The sequence below is a fragment of the Piliocolobus tephrosceles genome, chromosome 10 (genome assembly GCF_002776525.5).
Source record: "Piliocolobus tephrosceles isolate RC106 chromosome 10, ASM277652v3, whole genome shotgun sequence".
Taxonomy (NCBI): Eukaryota; Metazoa; Chordata; class Mammalia; order Primates; family Cercopithecidae; genus Piliocolobus; species Piliocolobus tephrosceles.
Genome location: NC_045443.1, coordinates 36,044,006 through 36,069,797, shown reverse-complemented (window position 1 = coordinate 36,069,797; position 25,792 = coordinate 36,044,006). Strand labels below are relative to the sequence as shown.

Below are 25,792 nucleotides of genomic sequence, written 5' to 3'. Positions count from 1 at the left end.
TCAACAGGTTTTCTGCTTGAAAATGGTAAATAGACAAAGACTGCAGCATTTGATGTGAAGGTGACCTATGTATTGCATACTCTGCAAAACTTGCAGAAGAATTGGCTTAGAAAAAGTGCTGCCTGGCTGCTGCAGAGCTTTGATTAGCATCTGAATAGAGGAATGAAAAAGATGAAACCAAGCATTCAAAATGAGGAGGACTAATGGATTTCCTGCAGATTGGTTTAGTAGTATAGATACTTGAGTTCTGGAATATGCCTGACCTGGTCTGGCTGACTACAACACTTAATCTAAGCTGCAATGCTTGTATTGCTATGTTGAGCTCAGTGTTATAAAAGTTAAAAACCTATCTACTTCTATTTATATTTCCTTGTTCTTCATCAACAAAATTGGATGGTTTCTTGTGAGGGTTAAATGACAGTACATGAATATACATGAAAACCCAATTGTGGCTGTGGGGAAGGGAGACAGATTTGTAAACCCCGGAGCGAGATTCTGCCTACTCGAGGCTGCTGCTGCTGCTGTGCGGAGACCCCCAATGTGAAGCCACCATCATCATGTCTGACCAGGAGGCAAAACCTTCAACTGAGGACTTGGGGGATAAGAAGGAAGGTGAATATATTAAACTCAAAGTCATTGGACAGGATAGCAGTGAGATTCACTTCAAAGTGAAAATGACAACACATCTCAGGAAACTCAAAGAATCATACTGTCAAAGACAGGGTGTTCCAATGAATTCACTCAGGTTTCTCTTTGAGGGTCAGAGAATTGCTGATAATCATAATCCAAAAGAACTGGGAATGGAGGAAGAAGATGTGATTGAAGTATATCAGGAACAAACGGGGGGTCATTCAACAGTTTACATATTCTTTTTATTTTTATTTTTCTTTTCCCTCAATCCTTTTTTATTTTTTAAAATAGTTCTTTTGTAATGTGGTGTTCAAAACGGAATTGAAAACTGGCACTCCGTCTCTTTGAAACATCTGGTAATTTGAATTCTAGTGCTCATTGTTCATTATTGTTTGTTTTCATTGTGCTGATTTTTGGTGATCAAGCCTCAGTCCCCTTCATATTACCCTCTCCTTTTCAAAAATTATGTGTGCACAAAGAGGCCACCTTTTTCAGAACATTGCATTTTCAGGCTTGTGGTGATAAATAAGATCAACCAATGCAAGTGTTCATAATGACTTTCCAATTGGCCCTGATGTTCTAGCATGTGATTGCTTCACTCCTGTTGTAGCATGTTCTAGCATGTGATTGCTTCATTCCTGTCACTCCTTCACTCCTGTCACTACTGTGACTTTCAGTGGGAGATGGAAGTTTTTCAGAGAACTGAACTGTGGAAAAATGACCTTTCCTTGACTTGAAGCTACTTTTAAAATTTGAGGGTCTGGACCAAAAGAAGAGGAATATCAGGTTGAAGTCAAGATGACAGATAAGGTGAGAGTAATGACTAACTGCAAAGATGGCTTCACTGAAGAAAAGTCATTTTAAGATTTTTAAAAAATCTTGTCAGAAGATCCCAGAAAAGTTCTAATTTTCATTAGCAATTAATAAAGCTATACATGCAGAAATGAATACAACAGAACACTGCTCTTTTTGATTTTATTTGTACTTTTTGGCCTGGGATATGGGTTTTAAATGGACATTATCTGTACCAACTTCATTAAAATGAATGATATTTGTAAAAGTCGTACTAATACTTAGTTTATTTTGATTGTATAGAAATGAAAATACCTAAAATAAGGTTTTCTTGCATAAATACTGGAAATTGCACATGGTACAAATTTTTTCTTCATTACTGTACAGTGATGATGTTAATGACTTTAAAGCACTGAAAGTTACTGAAGTGCTTTCTGAATCAAGGATTTAATTAAGGCCACAATACCTTTTTAATACTCAGTGTTCTGTTTTTTTAAAAACTTGATATTCCTGTATGGTGCATATATATGATACAGTTACCTAATCATGTTGAATAAATGGGCATGCAAAAAAAAAAAAAAAAAAAAAAAAAGAAAAGAAAACCCAATTGTGATTTTCATGTTATTTCATGTAATGTTATTACCCTCAGTGCCAGGCACATTGTAAATGTCCAACCTGTGTTAGTTCCCTTTCTCCTCACTCCACTGCAAGCAAAGAAATAGTTAAAAATTTATTCTTTTTCTCTTAATATTTTTGGGAAAGCATTAGAAAATTGCCTCAGTTAGTTTATTATTGCCTATCTTAGGCTGGGTTTCCTAGACAACAGTGCCTAGAAGCTTATGCTCTATCAAGTGGGGAAATAACAGTGTAACAGAAGTGAGGGAAAAATGAAGCAAGGCAGAGAAGACGGAATGACAAATACAAGGTGACACATAATGGAGCTGCGAACACAGCCAAGTCACCAGGGGTGTCTCTGGACAACCCATAGGGAAACATTCATTTGGGATTAGTCCATTGGAGGGAGGAAAGGGAAATAATTTATCTGTGCCTTCTTCCTATCTCTTGTCTTCCATGGTTAACATTTGTCTCCTGCCCTGCTGGGTTCTGCTACTCATTCCAGAAGCTACTGGGAAGCCAGATCCTGCAACCCCATGGAGCAGCCCTTCATTTGTGTCTAGAATGGTGGGAAGTGCAAGGGTTTTTGTGAGTCTAGTCAGACTAGGTCTGATGCCATACTACTGCAGGTCTTGTGCAGTGCCAGGAGCTCAGCCCTCTCTCCAGGCGAGGCTGAGACAGCTGACAAGGTTAGGAGGTGATGCAGGTGGGGCTGAAGGATCTACAGAAGACCAAAAACTGGGTTCCCCACACAGCAATTTCCTTAGAATGCTATTTATTTCAGAAACGTTTTCTTTTAAAATGTTGGTCCTTGTTTTATGTAAACATCTAGTATGGCTCATTTATAGTATATATTTTCCCACAATCTGAATTTTATTTTATTGTCTTTTTATTTTATTTTATTGTCTTTTTATTTTATTTTATGTATTTATTTTCTTTTCTATTTTATTGTCTTTTTCTTTTAAAGAGACAATAAATTTTTTAATTGTCTTTTTCTTTTAAAATGTTGATCCTTGTTTTATGCAAACATCTAGTATGGCTCATTTATCGTACATATTTTCCCACAATCTGAATTTTATTTTATTGTCTTACTAGTGACAGCCAGTGTAACACATGGTGCTGAATTATCTCAGCCTTTGAACATATGAGTGCACAGTGCTGCAAATACTCTCAGCCAACAAGAACACCAACTACCTCCTTGTCCTGAACTGAAGAAGTTTATCTAACTTGCTTGCACTTCACTTTGGCCTTTCCATTTATTTCACTTTCTGGCAAACATAAGTGGTTGACAAAAGGTATGCAAGGGCTGGGTTTGCCACAAAGAAACAAAGGAATGACCACTGGATTATAAATGAAAATGTTCTTGTGAAACCTCCTTCTAGGAAATGCTGAGCAAACAGAGTAATCTCCCTTATGTGCAGCAAAAAGCACCACACACATCATTGCAGCCTGCGAGGACTGGCTAGTAGTTATACAAACAAGGGTTGGGAGAATGATGGTTGAGGCATGCTGTGGCTGCAGGCAGCATGAAGAGCCAGACATATATTTATATCACAATCTTCTTGTCACTCTTTCTTTCATTCTTCATGTCATACTCTTTTTGTCACTCATTCATGAAAAGCCAGGCAGCACTTTTTCTAAGCTCTGTTAATTAGCTCTAACTAATGATGCTCCCTCTTCGCTGGAAATATCCTTTTAATCCCCAGGTCCTGCTGATTTTACTTCCACATTTACTGTGTCTTATTCCCTGACTTGTGCTTTTGTGATTATTTCCATCTTTATCAATCTCTTCTTTTAAGAAAATGCAGTTTAAGGCCGGGCGCAGTGGCTCACGCCTGTAATCCCAGCACTTTGGGAGGCTAAGGTGGGTGGATCACGAGGTCAGAAGTTCAAGACCAGCCTGGCCAAACTAAAATTGCAAAAAATTAGCCGGGCGTAATGGCAGGTACCTGTAATCCCAACTACTCAGGAGGCTGGGGCGGAAAATTGCTTGAACCCGGGAGGCAGAGGTTGCAGTGAGCTGAGATTTTGTCACTGCACCCCAGCCTGGATGACAGAGCATGACTCCATCTCAAAGAAAAAAAAAAACTGCAGTTTTTAGCATTTGATTTGGCTTTTACTTCATACACTATTGTAGATTTAATATATGTGATTACATATACATAAGTGTGATAGACTTGTTTCTCCAAGTAGATTACAACTCTTTGGAACCAAATTCTTGTTTTTTATTTTTATTTTTTATATTTGAGGCAGGGTCTCCGTATGTTGCCCAGGTTGGTATCAAACTCCTGGTCTGAGGCGATTCTTCCATCTCGGCCTCCCAAAGTGCTGGGATTATAGCCGTGAGCCACCACACCCAGCTATGAACCAAATGTCTTAAGCCTCCTCTGTATACACGACTAAATTTAGTGCAGAATGCATAGGAAGCACACTATAAAACCCATTTAGATAGATAGTATCGTTTGTCAACTGAATTTTAGCTATCTGAACTCAGGAAGTGAAAATTTTTTTTTTATTGAATCCTTCAGTATCCAAACTTGCTATTTGCTACCTAAAAATTAAGAAACAAATAGATTTGTAATTTCTTGCATTTGAGCTTGTTATTGAAACTCTGTCTTAGCCCAAGAACCAAATAGATTTGCACAGCATAGGATACTCTCCTTCCATATTTATGTTGTGTTTCAGTGATGGAATCAGCGTGTGTTACGCTGAGACTCTCGCTATGGCTCGCTCCTTCTATCCTGACTTCAGTATAATAATTACACTCAATTATTTTTATCATAATTACTCAAGTAAAATAATCATACTGTTACCACTATTGTGAGGGCTGTGGCTAGGCAGGAAGTGTGACCTAGAGAATACTCACAGGGTTTGGAATAAGACATGCATTGGCTTGAATTCTGGCTCTCTCTGGCACTTAATTGTTCATATTTTACTTTTGTCACATGTAAACTTATAAAATTAATACCTACTTCTTTGGATTATTGTACAGAGTATAAATAATGCATGTAAAATGACTGCCATATATGGCAGATGGCAGTGCCATATATGGTAGGCACTTGTTGAATGACATATATTGTTGTTTTTTTCCAACAGTGCTATTAATCATCTTTCAGTTCTGACAAATATATATATATGTATTTCCTTCTTTTAGGCAATCAGTCAAGTAGTTTTTGTTTAATATCTTTTGTAGGTTATACATTACAGTGTATATTCGACTTTATATATAATACTGTTTTTAATATAGTTCGGTATAACATAAATGAAGTTTATCCCACAATGTTGTGGTGGAGCAAAGTTTAGATCTTAGGTTTTCATTGTTTTTAATTTTTTTTTCTTTTTGAATAAACTTTAGTCTCCTAAATAAAGACTACCTTCAAGGAAACAAAATCTAACATCCAGTAATTCTGTTTGTCTCTACTTTTCCTCATAAACTTGAATCATTCACCTCTTATTAGCATAAATTGAGTGCTATTGTCTTTTTAAACCAGACTTTTCTGCTTCCATTAACAATTCTTATTTAAATCATTCACTTCCATGAAAATATAATGGAAATGATCTGAATACTCATACTTTGTAAAGGTTTTACAGTGTGTGGATTGCACAAGTGAGAAAAAACCTAGGTGTTTTGTTGTTGCCATTTTGAATAGTTTCCGTAGTCTTATTTCTCTCATTTTCCTAAGAACCTGCCATATGGGAAGCATAGTGCTATATATAGGAGGTTAGGTATATGGGAGAAGAGATACAAAGATCAATCAAAGATGCAAGTAGTGTCCCTAAAACACAATTTGGTTGAAAGTGTGTGTGGGAGACAGAGAAATGTACAGAATGATTGGAAGGTGTTTAGTGTGTGGGGTAGTATGGGGAGAAGAGGAAGATGTGAACGGCTCACATCCCACATTGCTTGACATCCCAGCAGATCTGGAGTAGAGGGATAGGCTGTTGGGTTGACACCATATAAAAATCTTCAAAATATGTAGTCATTAATGGAACCTGAATTAAATTATTGAAATTACTGCAAATTAACATTTTAAAAGATATCCATCTTCATAATAATAGATACCTCGGAAAGAAAATGCCCTGCACTCCAAAAGAGTAATGGATAGGGATCTATTGTACTGCTCCTAGGAGAAGGAGGTCATTCTCTCAGTGGGTCCCCAAATCTTGGCATGCCTTGGAGCTTAATGGAAGAGATATCTGATTATGGTAAATGTGTCTTATCTTCGAAAGTTCTTTTGTGGTTTAAATTGCTCACAAATGTGATTTGGTTTTGGGGTATTATGGACTGGTGGTAGTGGCAAGCAGACTCCATTGAAAATAGATGCATAGGAGCCTATATTTTAATTGCCATCTAGCAATTAAACTTTTAATTTGCCATCTAGGGCATCTAGCAAGTTAATTTGCCATCAATTTAATTTTAATTGCCATCTAGGGCATCTAGCAAGTTCATCATGGTGCACATTATTTATCAGTTTATACCACATGTTGCTCCTTTGAATAAATTTGTGTTATGGATGATTCCATATTGCCCTTTATTGATTTCAAACTCTTAAATGGACAAAGTAAATGCTTGTATATTAGAGATACATAAAAAGCATATGTGAATTGTGAAACATCAAGGACATATACAATATTATTTTATTAACTATTTTTCTTTGTTCTTAGGCTTTCAGGAGACATCAGCATATATATATATATATAATATATATATATAATATGTAATATATATATAATATATATATATAATATATATATATTATATATATATATATAATATATATATATATTTACTGAATAAATATTAAGTAACCAAATACCTGTATTGAATAAATGTTACTCTATATGACAGGTATTTAAATTTAAAGGTTTTTTTTTAATAGTGGAAAATTAACTGATGAAAAGTCTCAGTTCTAACAAACTCTAAAACATATGTACTAATACAAAATTGGTTAAACAATTCCCAGGTTTTAGAATTCAAGGCATTTTTACCTGTGTTTACAAATTTCTGTTAAAGAATGCATTTCATTTCAGTGAGATTTCAGTATGTTTAGAGGTTTCCTATTTTTAAAAATAAGTGGTAATTTAGCACTGTATCTGGCAGTAAATGGTTTTGCAAAACACTGATGATTTTTGCGTAGTGAGTATCAATCTAAATTAACCAAAAGTTTAGTTGGAATAGGATTTTTTTTTTTTTTTTTTTTTTTGAGATGGAGTCTCGCTCTGTCGCCCAGGCTGGAGTGCAGTGGCCAAATCTCAGCTCACTGCAAGCTCCGCCTCCCGGGTTTACGCCATTCTCCTGCCTCAGCCTCCAGAGTAGCTGGGACTACAGGCGCCTGCCATCTCACCTGGCTAGTTTTTTTGTATTTTTTAGTAGAGACAGGGTTTCACCGTGTTAGCCAGGATGGTCTCGATCTCCTGACCTCGTGATCCGCCCGTCTCGGCCTCCCAAAGTGCTGGGATTACAGGCTTGAGCCACCGCGCCCAGCCTGGAATAGAATTTTAAAGCCATTCTAGAGATATTTTTTTACAACAAATTAAAAAGTTTCTTGTCATAGTTTTATAAGCATATGTAAGTTAGAATATAGGCTTAGCTGCTCTGAGATCCAAAACAACAGATGTGTAAATAAGATAGAAATTATTATTGTAGTCCAGGGCTAGTAAGGAATCTGCAGTGTTGGGGACTAAGGCTCCTTCTATCTTGTGGCTTTGCTCTCCCTAGGATATTGATATAATATGTGTGGATGGAGACTGCCATGTTCACAGCCTAGCAGGAAGAGGAACAGGGAGAATGTCTTAGTCCATTCCTGTTGCTATAAAAAAATAACTGAAGATGAGTAATGTATGAAGAAAATAGATTTATTTGATTATGGTTCTGCACGCTATAAGAAGCATTTGCTTCTGGTGAGGGCTTCAGACTGCTTCCACTTATGATGGAAGGTGAAAGCGAGCAGCGTTATGCAGAGATTACATGGTGAGAGAGGAAGCAAGAAGGGAGGAGATTCCAGGCTCTTTTTAACAATCAGCTCTTACAGGAACAAATGGAGAACTCACTCACACTGCCTCCGGTCTCCACCATGGAAGGTATTAATCCATTCATGAGGGATCCACCTCTATGACACAAACACCTCCTATTAAGCCTCACGTCCAACATTGGGGATCAAACTTCAACCAGAAGTTTGTGGGGGACAGACATGCAAATTCTAGTAGAGGACATGCTCTTTTCTTCAAAAGAACTGACCTGGAAGTAGCACACATCACTTTTCTTGCAGCGTTTTAGTCAGAACTCACTCATATCACACATGTTACCACATATAGCAAAAGAGGGTACCATATACCTAGCTAAGACTCCTATTACTGTGGAGGAAAAAGAACATGCATTTGGGAGACATCTAGCAGTTACTGCCATGTGCACTCTCTTTTCCATGCATGGAGCATCTCTACTCCCTCACCACATTTCATCCATCTCATAATTTATTGTACTTGGGAGGTGGGAAGTCAGCTCTCTCCCCAAGTTCTGATGTGGATTCTTGTGGTTGGAACATCCAATCTGAGAGCAAATTTGTTTGCTATCTACTAATGGCCCACGTAAGGATCCAATGTACAACGGATACTGTGTCCATTGTATAAGTAGGGGTGAAGTAACACATCCAAAAGATAGCAGTAGAGGAGAAGCAAGATAAGACTTTTCATTTGGAAAAGGGGAAGATAGGAAACCTAGCAGTTACTTAGCAACTGTCAAATCCTGTATGTGGGAATCATGATGATTTTTATCCTGGCAGTAGAAAAAGGTCTTTGTTAGCCTCCTGGCAAGCTTGCCCCACTGTCTTTGTGGAAGAGAAAATCACTTGTTCTCCATGGTTCTGGTTATGCCCTTTGGGAGGTTCTTTATTGTCTGTTGTTCTCCATGGCCAAATTTAAAATGGACATTGGAAAGTGTACTGTTTTCTTGGGGTTAGATAGCTTTCAAAGCTGACTTCCTGCTGGTACCTGTAAGGGGGCCTGAGAGGTTGTCTTTGAGTTGAACAGTCCTAGGCTTTTATAGTCCAAGCTTGTGTGTGTGTGCATGTGTGTGTGTGTGTAACTACTGCACGCTTTCAAAAAGTCATTGAGTTGTCTGCCTATTTGTGCAGATTAACTCCAAATGCAAGTAACCACAGCCAAACTCCAAATGCAAGTAACCACAGCCAAACATAGTTTTTTTTTTTTCCCAACTAAAAATTCTGGATTTAAACTGTTGGACTTTGTGTTCTGCAAATTCCCCAATGTCTTAATCAATGACAGTTACCTCCATGCTTAGGTGAGAAGGTAATACCTTTAGCATTTTGATTTCTGGGCAGGCTGCCATTGTCTGGCTAGAAACTGTTAGGGTCCCAGGATTATATCAGTTTAGTCTGTGTCTTCTGAACCTCCTGTTTTAACTGTGTTAGTAAGGAATATAGAAACACCTGACTTTTAAACCCTATAAAGCCCCACGGTAAAGTCAACTTAGGTTTCAAGCTGTATGTGGTGTGGACTTTCCTCAGTAGAGCTGAATTCACTTCCACATCTGCCTGAGACTGCTTTATTTAGGCTGAGTTTATTTCTCTTGAAGGGCTTTGTTGAGAGCAGCAAGAAGAAGCCAATCCATACTAAATGTTTTGGTGTGGCTTAGAAAGAGTCAGTAGCTTTTCATCTTACTGTTGGTTTTGTCAGCAGCTGCCGTTCAACTTCCTAGTCCGTGTCACATATTACAGGTTCCATTAGGGTGGCAACTACTTCTGGTTGTCAAATTCTGTTAGGACATGGGTTGAGCTATTCTAACAAAGATCCAACATTACAAGGACTTAATAGAGAAGTTTACATTTCTTCCACATTACAACCAGACTATAAGCAGCCCAGAACTGATAAGTACCATTGTGTTGGTATCCTGTGATCTTTCTGTCTTATTGATTCACCATCCCTCAGGTATTACTCCCATTCACATGATCCAGTATAGTGCAGCCCGACTGTTCTACATTCCAGCCAGTGAGAAAAGAAGAAAAAAAGAGGAGGCCCATCCTTTCCATTTAAGGACTCTACTGTTGCCATTGAGCAGAAGTTAGCCACATGACCACATCTAGCTGCAAGGAAGCTTAGAATGTGCAGGGTGTCCAGGCAAAGATTTTCTTAATAAGGAAAAAAGAGAGAATGGATTTTGGAGTACCATTAGCAATTTATGCCACAAAACATAGTATACACATTGGAGCTTATAGGACAAGAACAAAAACAAAACCCAGAACAAATCAACAGAAAGCCTTTATCACCACCCTGAAAATTAATTATTGGGTTGGATAATTGTACAGTAACCTAGGCATTAATACCTGACTGCATATATATGTATATATGTATTTAAACTGCCTTTATAATAATTTAGTCTGCAATTTGCCTTTCAGAGACCACAATGAAATGCTTAGGTGCATTACATTTGATACAATGTGTTTAAAAATTTATGTCTGCACCTGTGAGTTTTTTTTCCCTCATTAATACTTAATGAGGTATAAAGTACAGAGTAGGCTCAAAATAGCATAGTCTCAAGCCTTTCCAGCACAGCTCCCCTAACTACAGTGAGAGAAATGTGTAATGTACTCTCAAACTGGAAATTTCTTTGAGTCTTCAAGTCTTATCTAAAAGATTAGTATAAATTTTGTATTTATATTTATTTTTTAAAATAATAATATATTTAATAATATATTTTTATTAATAAAATAAAAACATTTGTTTTTAAAATAAGAATATTTAAATTACTTATTAATTTTGCCAAATATAAACTTGGTGCTCCAGGAAGATATACAGTATTTTTTCTGTGTCTTTCACACTGATGCATACCTTTTTGGGTACGGATGAAATGGTTGAGAAATTTGGGTAGTTGGGCTTATAAAACTTATGTGATGTATTTTGTTCATATCCAATAGCATCCAGTGATGAATTAAAAGATGTCTGATATGGGTACTGGTGGCAGGCATTTTAAGGGATACCTCCTTCCTTATTTTCTCTGCCCTTCTGTTCTCAGTGGTTGCTTCCTCAGCCCACTGCCTTCACATAACTGATTCTTCATTCTACCAGTCTCCAATCAAATGTCACAGTTTCTGAGAAAGAACTGTCTTGACTATGGCAGACAGACCCCAAGGTGACTGACACCCCATGATCCCTGCCTCCTGGTTACTTACTTTGCTTGAGTTAAATAGTACCTGTGAATTACTTTGAATTCATAGAAAACAGCAAAGGTGATGGGATATCACTCCTATGATTACATTATACGAGACCAGATTTTAGCAGACTGGAGCAAGAGATTCTCCTGGTAGTTTTCAAGTAGTGAGCTGACACACTATGAGAGGGTCACATGGCTAGGCCATGAGAGCGGCATTTAGGAGCTGAGAGCTAGCCCTTTGCCAGCAAGAAAAAAGGGCCTCAGTCCAGAACTGCAAGGAACTGAATTCTTCCAACAACTTGAATGAGCTTGGGTGAGGATGCTGAATTCCAACTGAGAATGCCACCCAGCTCTTGCATTGATTTTAGTCTGGTAAGACTTTGAGTGGAAGTCCTTGCTGTGCCATGCCTGGACTTCTGACTTACAGACACTGTGAGATAGTAAAATGTGTATTATCTAAGGTTCCAAGTTTATAGTAAGTTGTTTCACGGCAATAGAAAAAATGTAGAGGTTAAGAGTTCTTTGCTGCTTAAGGGGAAAAAAAAGCCCTATGTTCCTATACTCTGCATCCTGCCTCCCTTCTTCATGGATGTGGCTGCCAACATTTGGAGCAGCCTTGTCCAAGGATGGGGGAGTCGGAGACATGATCCAGAATCAGGGATATAATCCAGAATTGGGTCTACAAGTCTCAGCTTCTGTTGAGCTTTCTTGTCTGAGCTCATGCTTTGAAACACTGATTTAAAAATTGTAGTTGTGTGAAGATATTTGATTTTGCAAAAGCTAGAAACCACCTAAGTTATTGGGAATGGCATGTTAATAAAATTCTATCTGTGTAGATAATGTTAGGGTAGCTCTTTTAAAACAGTAGACTTAATAATCATTATTATGATTTACCTTAATTGAAAAAACTCCATGAGTTAAGGGAAAAAAAAGAAGCAAAGCATATTTCTTTTGTTGATTTATTGATTTATTTTATATTTGATTTCCTTTTCCTCAAAAATCCCACCTATTCAAGAGTCCTCTGAAATAACATGTTATCTCTTCTTGTCATGACTATACTTTTCTTCCCTCTTCTTACTTGGGCTGATGTCTTCCATCTGTTTTCCCTTAAGGCTTTGAATCTCAGAATTCAACATCAGCATCGTCACCTAAAATGTATTAGAAATGTAGAATCTCAGCTCCTAGACCATTCAGATCCTTAATATCAAAATCTATGTTTTTAAAACTATTTACAGTAATTCATGTATACATTAAAGTTTGAAAATTACTGCTCTAAGCCTCTTCATGGTGTTTTAATAGTATACATTTTTAATTGCAGTTATTTATTTTTTATTTTTTTGAGATGTCTCATTCTGTCACTCAGGCTGGAGTGCAGTGGCACCATTCTAGCTCACTGCAGCCTTGAACTCCTGAGCTCAAGCGATCCTCTCACTTCAGTCTCCCCAGTAGCTGGGACTATAGGTGTGACCCACCAAGCCTGGCTCATACAGTTATTTTTGTATTTGCCTCATTTTTTATTATTATATTATAAATTCCCAGTTGTCAGGAGCTTAAGGTTTATTCTTTATTTCTCCTGCAGTGGCTAACATGGTTACCTTACATATAGGGGCATGATAAATTATTTGTTAAATTGAATTGACACAAGGAGGATTTCTTCCTATTTTCTGGAAACAATTTTTATAGTTAGTCTCAAATATCTGTCATTTAGGACATCATTTTGTTGATATAGCAGGAACCTTTATAATGTGCTTACAGACATTAGGCCTTTGCCGGAAGGGGAAAGCTAGTGGCTAAGACAACTCATTATGGTTCAAAAATCTCTAATGATATTTTTATTCAATTCCTAATACTCAAATTGTTCTCTCAGAATGTACAAATGTAGTTTCTAACTCTATTAGTATTCATGCTAATAGATCACATTTATCTATTTCCGGTGACCTTCAATTCAAGAAGAGGATTAAGTGCATTTTGCATGTTTGTCAAAGATACTTTGTCCTCTAATGTTTCTCTAGTACATTCATGCATTAAAATGTCTAGAAAAGTGAGCCATCTTTCCTAGATACTTGCTCTTGCCCACTTGCTATGAATTTTTTCACTTCCCTCTGATTTCATCCTAAAAGTAGTAGACCAAATTAAACTGGCCAGAATTATATGAGAAATGCTGTTTGTATTCTCCATTTTTGATACTTCATGCAGTAATGTAATGCTCCATGGATGACATTCAGCTAGCTTTCTAAAAGGCAAACAATCTGTAAAAAAAAAAAAAAAAAAAAAAAAAAAAGAAGCAAATGTATGCAAGTTTATTATAAAGGTAATTGCATTGACAGGTAAGTTCACTCCACATGCTGTTTGTGTGTATGTGTGTGCATTTAGAAAAATATGGCTTGTTAATTGATTATTTGGGAGGGGGATTTGTTGATTGTTCATTTGGATTTTAAATACAAAAAATCTGTTTGTATCCTGAGTCTTGTGGAGACTCTTCAGTTTGCCTTAGTAAGCACGACAGTAAGATATCAGAGTTGTTTCATATAGCAAATTCAAATACACTATAAAATAGTTTTAAAAATGTGAGTCTGCTGAATCTATTGAAAATGCCCCATTGGAGTGGATTATGTTTTTCTAATTAAATTCATGTGGACCCGATAAATTTAAGACACATACATTACCCTTTCAAACATGGCTCATGTTTTTATTTTATTGGCAACCAGATTACCTGTAATTGTTCTTAGAATCATCACAATATAAAATTTTCATAATTTTAGAGTTGATGCTTAAGAGAACCTTAGGATCATCTTATTTCATCTTACCATATGCAGGAATTTTCTCTATGGCAATGGTTTTCAGGCATCTTTTTTGAACACCAAATTATCTTTTCTTAATATAAAATCTTACAAATATATAAGAGCTGAATCTTCTGTGCTTTAAGAGAATGATGAAATACAGATTGATTCTCTGTCTCCCTCCTCCTGACCCCACAACTTGGGGTAACTTTTGAAAGAAAGGTAATTTTTCACAAAGTTGGTTGACAAGGCCAGACATCTATTAATTGAAACAATCTCCAAATACATAATTTTAAAAGATGGTTGCTGCTCTGGGTGGAATTCAGTTTCTTGTGCTTATATGACTGAGGTCCCCATTTTCTTGCTTGCTATTGTCTGGGGATTGTACTCAGCTCTTAAACGTAGTCTTCTCTGTAAGTAGTTCACAACATAACTATTTGCTTTCTTCTTGCGGTCCAGCAGAAATGTGTCTAATGCTTCACCTTCTTTAAAAGACTCACTTGCCTAATTAGATCAGGCCCACCCAGGATGATTTCCCTTTAATTAACTCTAACTGTTTAGTAACTAAATTGGAAGTGGTATGTCTTCATAATTGCAGGTTCTACCACACTTCTGGGGCAGGAATTGTATATGGGTGTGGATCATTGGGGATCATCTTCAAATTCTGCCTACCACATTTTCCTTACAAAAATAAAGTGTTCCTTATAGTCTAATGTCTTGGCTTTGAGCTGTCACTTGTGGTTATTGGGAGATGACAGAATTATGGCTTATTTGAATGTTTGTGGTAGGAGTTTTTTTTTCCTTGATGGTAAAAATTGGTGTCAATAACTTATGTTTGTTACTTTAGGACCAGATTCTTAATCTGCACAATATCATCCATATTTTTAAAATGTTATTTTTATTTCTAGTAAGCAAGATGAAATAAGAAGTCTTTTTTTTTCCTTCCAAGAGTGATTGTAAACACAAATAATATACATCTGGGATCAAGGATGTATTACTATCATTATAGAGTCATAATGCTAGCTTTCCCCATAATGAAATAGTTTTAATAAAACATATACTATTATGAAGAGTAGAATGAGATTCTTCCCTTTCCCCAAAGAACATATGTAGTTTCATTGAGAAAGAAATTTATGGGAGAGTTTTGAATATCCTTTATATAATTGGTATAGGAATGTAATAAGAAAAAAATAGAAGGTACTAGAAACTTACTAATCTGAGAATGAGAGTTGAAATACCATCTAGTTATTACTTTTATTCTGATAATACATTTTCCCTTTTGCTCCTCCTTTCTTGAATTTTCTCCTGCCCTTCCTTCAAGTTCATATATTTTTTTCTTTTCTTTTCTTTTCTTTTTTTTTTTAATACAAGACGGAATCTCAATATGTTGCCCAAGCTAGCTTCAAACTTCTGGACTCAAGTGGTCCTCTCCTCTCAGCCTCCTGAGTAACTGACACTACAGGCTTGAGCCACCACACTCGGTTTCCTTAAGTTTTAAAAATGAAACTGAAGTGTTAATTAAATCTTTTTTATTATAAGTTTTTATAAAAGTAATTCAGTTGACCAACAAAGATGATATTTTATAAACTTCGTGTTATCGTTTATTACATATTTAACAATAAAATCTATTGAAAACTCTAGCTGTATCCAGGAAAGAGACTGGGTCAATGACTTGTTTGTGAAAGGCTGGAGAATTGTAGGGACCTATATTCTAGGTCAATACTGACTTCAGGAATGGAAATGGAAGGAATGATGACACAGTGGTAGTGCTTTAAAAAAGCATTATTAGGCCAGGGGCGGTGGCTCTCACCTGTAATCTGGAGTATTTTGGGAGGCTAAGGCGGGCGGATTGCCTGAGCACAGGAGTTCGAGACCAGCCTGGGCAACACAGTGAAACCCTGTCTCTACTAAAATACAAAAAATTAGCCAGGCATGGTGGCGTGCGCCTGTAGTCCCAGCTACCCGGGAGGCTGAGGCAGGAGAATTGCCTGAACCTGGGAGACAAGGTTACCGTGAGCGGAGACAGCACCACTGCACTCCAGCCTGAGCAACAGAGCCAGACTCCGTCTCTTAAAAAAAAAAAAAAAAAAAAAAAAAGTGTTGTTACCATTTCCTGAGACTAACCCTGATCTGGTCAGGATCTCGACAGGAAACAGATGATATATCGAAACAAGATAATTTAGGAGAGTTTGGAGGAGAACAGGCAGCCTCAGGGGAGGCGACAAGAGATGAGGCAGTGCTCTGGTGTTAGTAACAGAAGGTGGACTGCCATACCACTGGCTATGGTATAAGAAGTGGCTGCCTAATAGGAGCTGTGGCCTTTGGGAGAGGGACAGAGCCCACTGATGGGACCTGGCAGGGAAGGAATTAGGACAGTAAATATTCTGACCTCATTCCTCTCCTCCCCTTAATGTCCTACTGATACCTCCCATTGCTGTGCTTCATTGGAAGCCTGAGGGCAAGGGAGCTCCTGGTTGACGCCCATGAATGTCGGTCTCCCAGGGTACAGGCTAAGTTGAAGATGGGTGAAGGATCAATCAGAAAGAAGAAACTAAGGAACGTTTGGCAGAGATCTGTAATATGCCTTTTGTGAGCCTTTTGGTAGCATCTTTCATCATGCAGAGACCAAAGTGAGTGTTCATTTTAGAGGATAATGTGTTAGCTGGTATGCCTAATTAGATGGTCTCATAATATTCACAAAACTTCCCTAAATTCTAACAAGGTTTTTTTTTTATTTTTTTATTTTTTTATTTTTTTTGAGACAGTCTCGCTCTGTTGCTCAGGCTGGAGTGCAGTGGCACGATCTCGGCTCACGGCAACCTCTGCCTCCTGGGTTCAAGCAATTCTCAAGTGATGGTCCCGAGTAGCTGGGACTACAGGTGCCCGCCACTATGCCCGGCTAATTTTTGTATTTTTAGTAGAGATGGGGTTTCACCATATTGGCCAGACTGGTCATGAACTCCTGACCTTGTGATCCACCTGCCTTGGCCTCCCAAAGTGCTGGGATTACAGGTATGAGTCACCACACCTGGCCAATTTTAACAACTTTTATGCTAGTGCTTCTGCCCCTAAGGACTGTATCATAACCAGGGAACAAATGCACTTCAAGAAGTTTTGACTTGTTTTCCCCGAACTGACTTTTTCTCCCTTCTCAGTCTTGAAAATTTTAATCACCCACCAAAACCCAGGTCAAATATAGTTTCCTATATGCAGTTTTTCCTGTTCCTCCCCCATTACCCTCTGGCGGATCTTTATTCCATTTATCCTTTGTATACAATATTTCATTGACCATATGTTTAATTTTCTTATAGTTCCCCTAACCCTGACCATGGTTGCACTCCTCAAGTTTTTGATTTTATTTAAAACATTTTTTTCCTTACACACTGTTTGACATTTAGTAGGTGCTCCACAGGGCACTGTTGACCAAATGAAATTTTCTGTGGGCCTTGGGTTATCAATAGGCCACCACATACAGCCACCAGCATCAACAGAAACTTCATGAGCACTTTGGAAAGTAGGCACGTGGTTCCTTTTGTCATTTAAAGTACTTCCTTCCCTCACTCCCTCAGTTTTGTGGGGGTAGAGGCTTTCTATTTCCCAGAGAAGGGCTAAAGAAAACTCTGGAGTTTCCAGAAGAATTAATTACAGTTATACATAGGATTGGACTTTTATAAAAATCCAGAATTTGACTTTTTTTTTCTTTATTTTGTCAGCCTATGTGCATTATTTCAATGTGGTTCTTTGAACATTTGCTATTCAATGGAGAGAGAGGCACAGTGTTACACCCCTGTGAATGATACTGGTTTCCTCAATTGAGAGAAGTTTTATCAGTGCTCTGTGTCCTTAAATGAACCATGAGATAAAAGGTAGGAGACACTAGAGTGGAAGTCAGAGGAAGATGGCACAATAGCTCATCATCCTATTTTTCCTGCTTTCTTTTTCTGGTTTGCCACTACAGAACTGTCCTTGAGAGAAATAAATCTTTATTTTTCCAAGGGATGTTGTAAACCAGAGACTGAGTAGTGTAGTCTAGAATTGTAGCCAGAAGCATTAGCTATGTATGCTGTATATTAGGGATTTTAATTGATACTGTATATGTTTATGAATATCCGTTTATTAAGAATAAACTTCATAAAGTTTATGAGTCCAGTGGACCACACAGAGATGACACGGTAGAATACAGAGCTAATTATATAGATTAGGATAAGATTTCTGGATTGCTTTCAACAGCTGTTCATCATTAAATGGATTAAAAACAGTTTCTTTTCTTCATCTTTTTCATTCATAACACTGTCTACTCCCTAGTCCCTGGAACACATTACTGTGCTTTATTGCCTTTAGGCTTTTCACTCAATTAATAATCTCTCTAATGGAGTTACTGAGGTGTGTTTCTTCCTTGAATGTCTTGAAGAAATACCTTTCTTCTCATCACCCATCATTGTAATTAAAGATCCATTTGAGGGAGAGGAATTTCTTTTTATGGACTTGAGTTATTTATTATTTATGCAGTGCCTGATCTCTTAGGAAATAGTTCAGCAAGTCCACAAATGGCCTAACAAGTTCTTATGGTGTGTCAGAAACTCATTTCTAGAACAGAAGGTGGAGAGTTAAAGTAGGGCAGATGCTTCCTTATTGTGGTATCTACTAACTGGAATGAACTAGAGGAGGATTTAAAAAGGGACCAGAAACCCCAGGGGCTCAGTTGTGATGACAAAATGATAGCTGTCCTGATTCTGGGGAAATGGAAGGAAGGAATTTAGTAAGATATAATTAACATCAAGAAATGAAATTGAACACCAGTAAGTAGCATCCAACATAATGATCATCCAAAACACCAACAAATGAGATAAAGAAAGGCAAAAGACCTGTACAGAGGACAGATTTATTGGTGTTCTGTAGGAAGAACAAAGGTGTTACCAAGGTGCCAAGTGGGCTAGTTACGGATAAGTGTAGTAAAAGATAGGTGTAAGTAAAAGAACTACAGAAAATGGGAATCAGGTCAGATTATTGAATAAATTGGAGAACTACCACAATCTTGTGGGGATGAGATCAGAATAACTCAAGCCAAAGAGGAGAGACAGTTTACAAAGACATTTAGGTAATGGAAAAATTTGTCACATGTATGAAACCATTGATTAAGGACAATAGTACTTTCTAATAGGACAACAAATCAACAATGGCTAGTGGCAAAAAGGAAGACATGTTTTTTGTTATTCCTCTTCTTTTTGTAGGGAGAAATAACTTGACCAATAAATGAGCAAAAGAAAGGCTTATCCCTTGTGATGTTTTTAGTAAAATGGGGAACAGAGGAATAGAAGGGGTGGGAATGTAAGAGAGAGTCTGAAAAGTACTACAAAAACCACATGCATTTAAAAATTTAAGCTTGATCATTTGCATCATTGGACTCAGATTATTCAGTGATGTTGGTGCTAGTCTTATAATTTTGAAAAAAAAGTATGAGTTCCAGCACACATAAGTTATAAACTATAAGATAGACTTAATTATTTTCCTTAGGTCAGCATTCCTTCAGTAGCTCATCTGTCAACATTCTGGTCACTAGCATTTAATTCAATTTAATTCAGTATAAGGACAAATTGTACCATAACAATTTAATCCCCAGCTTTAAACAGACTTGTTACTCAGGACCTTAGTTATATTCCTTTCTTGAATGAAATTTCCTTACTGGTTATATATGTCTATAGAAAAAAAGATAATAATATTAAATAATAAAAATTCTTATTTTGACTCCTGTTGTACCCTATACTGATAAAAGTAGAAGGATGATTGGGACTTGACTATTTATTAGTGTGAAACGGCTGATTTGGGGATTATGACTTTTTATGAGTGGAGGTGTAAAGATACCCAGATTTATTATCTTTGCATAACAATATATTTATATATATATATGCATACATGTATGCAGGAAAGTTCATTGTTGCATTACACTTCTATTGATGATGTAGGAGTTCTATATTTAATTTTCTTTGGGACTGAAGGTATCCAAAGGGTAATTTTAAAAATATAGCAATAGTTTGGGGAGCCAGAGTAAATCATGCATTTTTTAACACATTGGAAGGCCCAAGCTGAGATGTTAGGGTGCCTCATGAGGGAAATGACTTAGAGAATTTGCAGGTGGTATTGTAACAACACTTTATAGCTACGTAGGCTGTCATTGTCACATATTAGCTCATTTGTTCAAGATGCTATCATGTGGATATGGCAATAATATTATATTTAATAGATATTTAATAGACAAGGAAATCAAGGCTGAGAGAGTGACCTGCCAAAGGTCACAGCTAGTATGTATTAAGACCTGTGAAGGAACTGAGTTTTCACTCTGTTTACAAGCTAGCAAGCTAACCCATTACTGTATCATAAATAGTGGCAGAAGACACAAAACTGCCGATTGGAGACTAAGGACCTTTATTACTTGTGGTATAATAAGTAATGTGAGCTTCATGTTGATTTGACCTGGTTCTTCATTCCCTCTCAATCCATTGGGGGCAGTGCTGATACACCTATTATATGGGTGCTGTGCAAGCAGGTGGGCATTGAGAAACATTGAGCTTATGGATTAATCACTTTTATAGTAAGCAGAAGCAAGCCAGGTCTGTCGTGAAGACATTACCATATCCTTAAAGTTTGCTTGTTTCCAACACAACCTTGAGAAATGATCCATGAAGAGAGCAGTCTGGGTCTTGCATTCTTGGCATACCCAGCAAGAATGTGCAGGAACTCTAAGGTTGTGGTGAATTGCCTCTTAATAGCAATATGTGACAGAACTAATGTATAAACTCAGTTTTGCTAAGTTTCATGACTGAAACTCAAGTTGAAAAGGTTAAGCCTTTCCCCCAAAATACTTTATTTAAAAATTTTTGTTTTATTTAGGACATCTCAAAACATGTCCTCTTGGCTTATTTAAATATATTCAATCACTAAAACCAGTTTTGGTTATTACAAAGGCAAAGAAGAGAAGGCAGCACCCACTTTTAAGACATTTCCTCTATTTCGTCTCAGAATCTCCCCTAATTTTCACTAGTTCCTTCCACAGCAATGAGCCCATGATAATGTTTTCATAAATGAAGCAGTCCCTTGCCCTGTGTCCACAGCAACATTTGTTATACAATAGGAATCATGAAGAAATAAGGAACAAACAGTAAGAAGTGCTGGTGGATAGTGTATGGCAGGGGAAAAAAGTAGTTTATTTCAACCTTTTAAAACCCAGCATAGAGAAACTTTGATTTGCTTTTCTTGAAGGATTAATTAAAATAGAATTTAAACTTGGAATTAGTAAAGCCAGGCTCCTTGTAGATTAGAAAATCGACGTGTAGCATGGTTAAATGCTAGTTCAAGAACAAGTTTCTAGTGACAGAATAAAGTGATATTATATTATTGTAATTATCATATATCTTGCATTAAAATACTCTTTTCTTAACTAACGTAGTTTATAGGGGTAAGTTAGTAAATATTTGTGGATTACTTTGCTTTAGGAATGAATAAGATATATTCTCCGTCTTCAAAGAATCATCTGCTAATGGAGAAATAAGAATTCAATTTTTATCCATAATTGTTTTTCTTTAAGAAGCAGTTTTAAATACATCTAGTTGTAGAACAATATATTTTTAAAAATCTACTTGGCTTTATTATTTCGTAGTGTTAGTCAGTTTGATTAACATTAGTTAATCCAAACATTAATGCTGATTATTTCCTAGTGTTGGGATTCCTAGTATGTGTTTAATGATCTTATTTTTTACATAAAAATACTGAGAAAGAAGATATTTCAAAATATCCAAAGTTGTAAATGTTATATTTCCAATTTTCTCTTTTACAGAAGGATAGGTATATTTTGTCTATATAGAACTTGAAGTAATTGTTTTGAAATTGAGGTTTGTAGCCAGGTTTCAAACTCATCAATTACAAAGCAGGTGAATTGACTTGGGTTGGGTGTTCCTGTGAGAATTAGTACTAATTTAGGGATTTGGAGATTTTAAAATATTAATTTTTGAAGAGGAATTAAAAAGGTGAACCTGTCCTTAGTCTTTGAAGTATAGTTAGCTTCCAATTAATCTGCATGTGTGGGACACCATCCCCTCCTAGGTACGACTTTCTCAGACCTGTTGGAAAATTGCCATTGCTTGGATCCAGTGGAAAAGTTTCCACCCATCTTGTTGGCTTTTAAAGCCACTCTCTCTCCTCTACCCATGCAAATGGATGAAATTGGGCATCATCCGTGTTTCAAACAGAATCCTCCTTGCCATTAGCGAGAATAATAACTAGATGAGTAGAGATTAAGAGAATAAGTTAAAGACATTCTGAGTGACATTAGATTCTAAAATTGGCTATCATATCTGCAATTAAAATGGCACCTTGTTTTTCTCTTTGTTGTGTTGAAATGAAATTTAAAGTATCTTAATAGCCAAATAAGTTAGCTTGTGGTTATAATCATTTACCTAAAATTAATGGCACACTGATATTAAGTAGTAGCCCAGTACTCGTTTTCATTAGAGAGCTGGGTTTATTATTTTTGTCTTTTTTATTACGTGGGATTTGTTAAGTTTCACAGAGTACTATAGCAACCGTAAAGCTGGTAGAAAAAGCAGAGACCTGGAGTTAATGAGGTAGCTTTCAGGAGAGAGAACAGCCTGAGCGCAGACAGGACTTTATGTTGAAATGCAGAGTTTGTGTGAGCTCCCAAAACGAGATATCAAAAGAAAAATGTTCAGGCAGGTAAAGGAGTTGGGAATTGAAAGGGTGGAAAGAGTGTCTAGGAAAAGGGAATAATGTAGTTGGAGGCATAGAAATAAGAGAGAGCATAACTGGTAGTGAAGCTGCTTAAAATAAACCATCACCATGGCTACCAGTGAAAATCCTTTAATGCAAAGATGTAGCATGGCAAAGCAGAGGGATTTAGAGATGTACTGAAGGGTTTTATGCAGGGTAGTGAGCTGACCAACTTCCTGTTTTACAAATTACTCATATTACAGTGTGTGGAACAGGTTAGTGAGGGCAAGATTTGACACAGGAAGACTGGTTAGAAGACTTTTGCAATATTCTAAGTAAGAGATAATGATGACCTTCATTAGGGTGGTGTTGATGGGGGAGGAAATAACTTGGTGGGCTGATGTATTTCAGAGAGAATAGCTCTTAGATTAGATAGGTGGAATAGGGAAGAGGGAGGAATTGACATGGCATTGAGGTTGTTTCTGACTCTCCTATTTCTGGCGTGGCAACAATCAAGATGGTGATTTTTCCTAAAGAGGCTTGGTGTTTTTGCTGTGTTTTCCTCCACATGACTAAATATAGTGTGGTAGGAGAAGAGGAGTTTGGAAACAAAAAATTATTAATTTAGAGAGCACCACTCATCTAGGTTATGTGGAACCAGAAAGCCAAAGCTGCTACTACCACGGGCTGTTTTTATAGTCTATGTGCATAGCTACAAGAAATTACAAGAAATTCTTTGTTTTATTTGCTATAATATTTAATATGTATTACAGTACACAAATATTATTTCCATCTTTCCCTTTTCTAAAATACAGTATCTACAGTTAAGTATTATTGAATCTAAAAGGAATCTTGGAAATTATGGTTTTCCTCTACAGTTGAGGAAACTGGTGCTCTGAGAGAAGACCACATGATATCTATGGAGTGACAAGTAGTAAAACTCGGGTCTGCTACTGGTCACTCCATTGCTCTTGCCTCATTACCTGGATAGCTCCACATTGATTAGTACATTCCATTACAGCTAACAAACAAAGCTGAAGAGTTTATTAAAGAAAAATACCAGTATCATAGAGGAGAAAAAATAGTTGCATATTTACATAAGATATTTTTGAGGCATACAAAATTCTATTTTAGAAAACCAGGTTTGCAGAAATTCAACCCTTTCTGTCTATTGTCATTCCTGTTCTTCCTATTTTCCTTTTTAGTTTGATGAACTGTAAAGAGTTAGACTTAGGGGATCTGAACTTGGGTTTGGCTTTATCTCTAATAAATAGCTGAACTTGTTTTACCTGTATTTTACCTCTATTGACCGAGGTTTTTTTTTTTTTTTTTTTTTTTTTTTTTTTTTTTTTTTTTTTTTTAATTTCAGAAAATAAGGCTATGAGACCAGATTCCTTTAAAATCTGTTCCTTGATCATTTTATATTTTTCTTTTTCTTTTTTTTTTTTTTTTTGGAAATGGATTCTCACTCTGTCGCCCAGGCTGGAGTGCAGTGGTGCTATCTTGGTGGCTCACTGCAACCTTTGCCTCCTGGGTTCAAGCGATTCTTCTGCCTCAGCCTCTGGAGTAACTGGGATTACCAGCTGCACCACCAATGGGTTAATTTTTGTATTTTTAGCAGAGACCGGGTTTCACCGTGTCGGCCAGGCTGGTCTGAAACTCCTGCATCTCAAGCAATCGGCCTCCCAAAGTCCTGGGATTATAGGCGTGTCACCGTACCTGGCCTCATTTTATATTTTTAATCTGTGTTTGTCTTGCCTTTCTTGCTTAAACTGCTTCTCTTTCACCATGGCAAGTAGGGAATCTCTTTAAAAACTTAGGTACAGTAAGTGAGTGGTATATATTCCAGAATATTCTGTCCTGTTTATAGAGCCTACAGAATAGGACTAGATTTTGGTTTGTTCTGTTATGAACATATCTTCATATTTACTTTTATTCTTTGAAAATAGGTTTTGAAATTTGAGAGAGAAGACAGACAGGAAGGTATTGTATTCAAGTGGATGCGCGAGGATGTGGTGTGGGTGTAGTGCAGTGATCCTCCAAGTGGAGGAAAGGCAACTCATAATAATTCACTGTTTTGGAGAGAAGATATTAGAACTTTCATTTATATTTACTTCTAATTTATTTCTTTTGAAAATTCTGCTTTTATATATACAATCGACTCTCCATATTCAGGGGTTCCACAACTACAGATTCAATTGACTGTGGATTGAAAATATTCAGAAAAAATAATGGATTGTTACATGTGTACTAGACATGTACAGACTTTCTTTTCTTATTATTCTCTAAATAATGCAGTATAACTATTTATATAGCTTAACATTGTATTAGTATTATAAGTGATCTGGAGATGATTTAAAGTATACAGAAGAATAAGTGTGTAAGTTATATGCAAATACTGCATCATTTTATGTGAGGGACTTGAACATCTGTGGATTTTGTTATCCATGGGGAGTTGGGAAACCAATCTTTCATGGAAACTGAGAGATGACAATATTTCAGTATATGACAAATCAATATGGTAGAACATGAATATTATTTATAAATGAATATATATATGTTGTGGGAATATGCTTAAACATGTTACTGTGACAGAACATAATGGTCAAATAGGTTCAGAAACCACTGGTGAAGAGTTAGCAAAAAGGACGAGTCAAGAGCATCAAGACATTAAGATAAATAAATGTCCTTGCTTTTTTATTTTTCCATACTATTACCACTGGAAATAAAGAGAAAAAAAATCTAAAACAATAATAATAGCAAATAGCACTTTGGTAGCAGAATTTATTGGATTGGGTATCTACCTCTTACAGAGTAGAGGAAACGTATCCACTTGGATAGGTATCTAATTTTAAGATAGATTTTACTCTTGTTCATGATTTTGGGGGATTGTTAAGTAACTCATTGAAATTAAGAAAGTCATCTCATATACTGAAATTGATTCATTATAATTCAATTTATTTAAACTTTTCAACTGAATAAGCATTAGGTAATTACATTAGAGTTTTTTTTTTTTTTTTTTTTTGAGACGGAGTCTTGCTCTGTCACCCGGGCTGGAGTGCAGTGGCCGGATCTCAGCTCACTGCAA

The 25,792-nt window shown here is 36.7% G+C and overlaps 1 protein-coding gene and 1 pseudogene across 1 annotated transcript in view; both read left to right on the top strand.

Moving 5' to 3' along the window:
* The window catches only part of KIF21A (kinesin family member 21A), a 164,898-nt gene that overhangs the window by 50,565 nt on the left and 88,541 nt on the right, over nt 1-25,792 (top strand). The gene's annotated exons all lie outside the window — the stretch shown is intronic.
* LOC111520200 lies at nt 554-24,731 on the top strand (annotated as a pseudogene).